Source organism: Panthera leo, chromosome A2 (genome assembly GCF_018350215.1).
Source record: "Panthera leo isolate Ple1 chromosome A2, P.leo_Ple1_pat1.1, whole genome shotgun sequence".
NCBI lineage: Eukaryota > Metazoa > Chordata > Mammalia > Carnivora > Felidae > Panthera > Panthera leo.
This window is the reverse complement of record NC_056680.1, coordinates 42293962-42299003: the sequence shown is the minus strand read 5'-3', so window position 1 is coordinate 42299003 and position 5042 is coordinate 42293962. Positions and strand designations below refer to the sequence as shown.

Here is a 5042-nt window from a genome sequence, read left to right as displayed (position 1 = left end):
GATCCCAGGTCGTGGGACAGAGCTTCACAGTGAGCGTGGAGACTGCTTAAGATCCTCAGTGTCTCTCTCTTTCTCTTCCCCGCTGCCCCTCTCTCCCACTCACGTGCGCTCTTTAAAATGCAAGAATATAAAACTTAATTTAAGTTAATGTACAAAATTTTAAAAAGTAGAGACGGACAGAGGTGGCTTCCTTCGTGTTTTCCTCATTTCTCCTGTAGTATGGAGGGATCCAAAGTCCTTGCTTTACCAGCACACAGCCTAACAACTGGAATGATACAGAGAAGATTACCATGGCCCTTGTATGAGGACAACATACAAATTCATACAGTCTTCCATATTTTTCAGCGGGATGACTTACTCAAAGTGCTAATGGTCAGCCAAGAATTCTATATCCAGGAAAACTACCTTTTAAAAATTAAGGAGAAATTCATACATTTCCAGCTAAGCAAAATCTAAGAGAATGTGTTGCCTAGCATACCTGCCCTATAAGAAACATCAAAGTAAATCCTTCAAGCTGAAATGAGAGGATGCTAGATATGAACCCGAAATCTACATACACACAAAATAGAGAACACTAGTAAACAAAATATAAAAAAAAAAAATTATATGTGTTTTTTGTAACTCTCTTCTATATGATTAAAAGACAATGGCAAGGGACACCTGACTGGCTCAGTTGGTAGAAAATGCAACTCTCAATCTCAGGGTCATAAATTCAAGCCCCACATTTGGCACGGAGCCGACTTAAAAACTGTAGAAAAAATTTAAAAAAAGGTAAACATTATATAAAGATATAATTTGTATAACAATAAAAGCACAAACGACGAGAAGATACCAGGGATATATTGGAACAAAGCTTCTATATACCATTTAAGTAACTTAGGATTTCTATGAACAGATTGGTTTAGGTAAGATGCCAACTGTAATCCTAGCAGAACCTCTAAGAAAATACTTTTTTAAATATAGAAAAAGAAACAAGGGATATAACATGATACACTAGAAAAATATTTATTTAAAATGAAAGAAGAAAGTAAAAGAGGAATAGAAAAACAAAAATATAAGCATATACGAAAAATAGCAAAATAATAGATGACAATTGTACTACATCAATAATTATATTAAATATAAAAGGATTTACGGGGCACCTGGGTGGCTCGGTGGGTTAAGCGTTTTAACTTAACTAGCTTTGCTAAACTAGCTAGCGTTTAAATTAACTAGCTTTGCTATATTGTAATAGCTCAAATAAAGGTATTATATTTTTTAAAAATGAATATATAGTGGTGCCTGGGTGGCTCAGTTAAGCATCCAACTTCAGCTCAGGTCATGATCTCACGGTCTGTGGGTTCAAGCCCTGCGTGGGGCTCTGTGCTGACAGCACAGAGCCTGGAGCCTGTTTCAGATTCTGTGTCTCCCTCTCTCTCTGACCCTCCCCTGTTCATGCTCTGCCTCTCTCTGTTTCAAAAATAAATAAACATTACAAAAAATTAAAAAATACATATATAAAAGATTTAATATTCTAATTAAAAAGAGAGATTGCCAGAATAGTTTAAATGAAATGACCCAACTCTGTGTTGTCTGTAAGTGAAAAACTTCAGATTCAAAGATGTTTATAGGATGAAAGTAAAAGGATGGAAAAAAACATATAAATACTTCGAAAAAGTAACCAAATCTAATCTACCATTAGATAGAGGTACCATTTTGTACCCTCAAAATACACAAGACAAAAACTGACAAAATTGAAGGGAGAGATAGGCAATTCAATAGTAATGGTTAACGACCAATACCTCATTTTCAGTAATGGATAGAACAACTAAGCAGAAGATCAACAAGGAAATGGAAGACTTGGAGAGATACAAAAATTTCTATGGACTTCTGTGGGAGAGTACAGGAATTGCTGAATATAAAAGCCACAGGGCCACTGTACCAAGATGAAATAGACCTTTATTAGTAAGAATTCTCCACAGAAACACCAGGGTGTGTGTGTATCTGTATCTACCTGTATATAAATACACAAACACATGCACTTAACGTCCAGTGATATAAAAGTTAATCTTATCTAAAAACTACCTTCACAGAAACATGTACAATAATGTTTGACAAAATATCTGTGCACAACGGCCCAGATAAGCTGACACATAATATTAACCATCACAGGACTCTACTGATGAGTTGGATAGATGATGTGGTCAAGACGGAGAGAGGCATAAGCAGCATGATCAAGGCCTGAGATGGACAACAAGAAAGGGAGGATTTCAGGGCCCTGGTAGTCCAGGAGAACAAGCTTGATCACAATTTTACCAGCAACCTAATTTATAAGAGGTGGTGGCCCTAACTGGGTGACTTTGACATTAAATGCTAATGTCAAAGCACCGTACTGAAGTCAAGCAAGGAACTTTACAAGCTAGCACAGGACTGAACACTTATACAGGAGTCCCCTTTCTATGCACTCTTGATTCATCCCAAGCTCCTAGAAAATTTCCTAGGGTGCAGAGGTAGAAACAAAGAATAATTCTGTAATACTGCAAAATTACTATGGAGACTAAGCTACTTAAACTGGTTGCAGGGTTTCTCAACATGAACATTATTCAAACTTTAGAATGAATAAATTTTTATTGTGAGATACACCCTGTGCCTTAAAGGATTTTTAGAAGAATCATTGACCTCTATCCAGGAAAGGCCAGAGGCATCCGTTCCTCCAAATTGTGACAATCAAAAATACCTCTGTACATTGTCAGGTGCTGTCTGGGAGAGAGGCGCACAAAAGCAATCCAGCTGAGAACATCTGGGTTAGATTGTGACAGTGTTAATTGGAAAATTCTCTAGCCAGTAATTTTTGTGTGTGTGTGTGTGTGTGTGTGTGTGTGTGTGTGTGTGTGTATTAACAGGAGCACTTTGCTAATATTGCTCATAAAACTCATAAAACCAGGGAGGAAAGATTTCCAATCTAGTAGTCAGAAGAGCAGAGGAGAGTATTTATTAAACTAAACATCAACCACAAACATAAGTTCCAGGTCATCTCTTTACCCTTCAGTGACTCCTCATATAAAAAAGTGATTTTCTTTATTGTAGTCAAAGTGATGGTTTACAGTGGTAGCACCTCCTGACTGTTGGCCTTTCTGCACATTCTTAAATGCTGCCCTTTAGACAGATTCAGGTATCTTTCTAAGATCTTTCTCACGTGTAGTGAAAATATCAGAAGCAATTATGAGTCAGCTTTGCCAAAATGTTTCAGCATTTTAATGCTATCTAAATTATTTTATAGGTCCTCAGTTTGCTCTTTTTAAAAAAAAATTAACGTTTACTTATTTTTGAGAGAAAAAGAAAGAGCGTGAGGGAGAGAGGGACAGAGAGAGGGAGACACAGAATCTGAAGCAGGCTCCAGGTTCTGAGCTGTCAGCACAGAGCCCAACATGGAGCTCAAACTCAATGAACTGTGAGATCATGACCTGAGCTGAAGTCGGATGCTCAACCGACTAAGCCACCCAGGTACCCCTGTCAGTTTGCTCTTAATAATAAAATGATTTGCCACAAATTGTTGTTTTTATCTTTTTAAAGGAATGATTTTCAATTTTCTTTACATACTTTTTGGAAAATAGTTTAGATACCAGCCATGTCAAAAGTGAAAAGGTATTTATTTCAGTTACATGCAAAATCTCTTTCTTTAGGTACAAAGTGCCATCACTGTTGTTAGCTTTAAAATAAATACCTTTAGTTTATCAGCAACATTTTTAAACATGTGTTTTGTTTTTACATTTTACCTTTATCCTGACTTAGCAAAGATAGGCCTTAAGACCAATGCAGTATCAGTAAAGGCCTCTTTTTTTGTTTGTTTTCTTTTTGTCTAGTAGAAACCTGATTTTATTCCAACATAACCATAATCAGCACTTAAAAAAACACTAGATAATGTGGAAAAAAATCTGTATTTTCATACAATGGTGTTATACTCAGTATGAAAAAAAAATGCTTGCCAAGTAAAGGCATTAACACATTTTCAAGGGACTTTTCAAGTGCATTTTATCCCCTTGGCTCAGCATTTCATTTTTACAGCATCTATTAATCACATCTAAGCAGGCTTTAAATCCCCAATCCCTACTTCAGATTATTTCACAATTGCTGTCCTCGTCTCTCTTTGTCTCTAGTACCATCTTCCCCAGATTCCATTGTTTTAGTTCAGCTCTTTGCTCTGCACTTTCAATCATCCCAAGTCCACCATCCTTTGAGAACAGCAGCCATCAATTTCTAAGGCCATACAACAAGGACTAATGTTTATACTTTCAAAGGGAATTCACTGAATAATAAAGACCATTTAAGAAACGCCAGGAAAAATTGATTACTCCAGAATACAGAGCAACCAGTACGGATTGGAGAAGAACAATGCCATTTAGTCCTGAGAATTGGTAGAGAGAAAAAAAGAAAAGAAATGACTAAATTCATCTTTGTTCTTACTGTATTTGGATATTAAGAATCTAAAAAGCATTTAACTTAATCAAGAAGAGGAAAAGACAACAGCTATACATTTTAAGAAGTTAAAAATTGGTAGAAGATAAAGTATATTATGGTAATACACGGAACCAGATACTTTCTCCATAGAAAAATAATTCGATCAAAATAATTATACTGTTTCAGTGAGGTAGAAAGGCACAGATAAGCGGTTACCTATTTTCTTCTCTGTCCTTATCCTTAAAAGTAACTGATAAATTGCTAAGGACCTAAAGGCTAAACACCATTAATTTATTTTTCTCAGATATCTGTCATAACTCTAAATGTTATTCTAGAGGTCCATTTTATGCACGTCTCCATAATAATATTAAGATCCGGGCATGAGAAATATACAAAGATATCAGAGGAATCTCAAGTTGCTTGAAACCATTTGAAAGCTAAGGGCAAACTCATATCTGAAATCCAAGCTCCCTGGATTTTTCTTCCATAACAAGATTCAAAATAATGTCATTTCTTGCTTTGTTCCAATCCCTGATGGAGTTCGAATACTGAAACACTACTCCTATCTGAGATTTTCAGACTACCATTCAGAACTTCACAAAAAT

The 5042-nt window shown here is 36.0% G+C and overlaps 1 non-coding gene across 1 annotated transcript; it reads left to right on the top strand.

The window, feature by feature from the left end:
- Positions 1–238: 238 nt before the first annotated feature.
- Positions 239–342, top strand: LOC122214665. Its single transcript, XR_006200044.1, has one exon. It is a non-coding gene; the product is annotated as a U6 spliceosomal RNA (small nuclear RNA).
- The last annotated feature ends 4700 nt before the right edge of the window (positions 343–5042 follow it).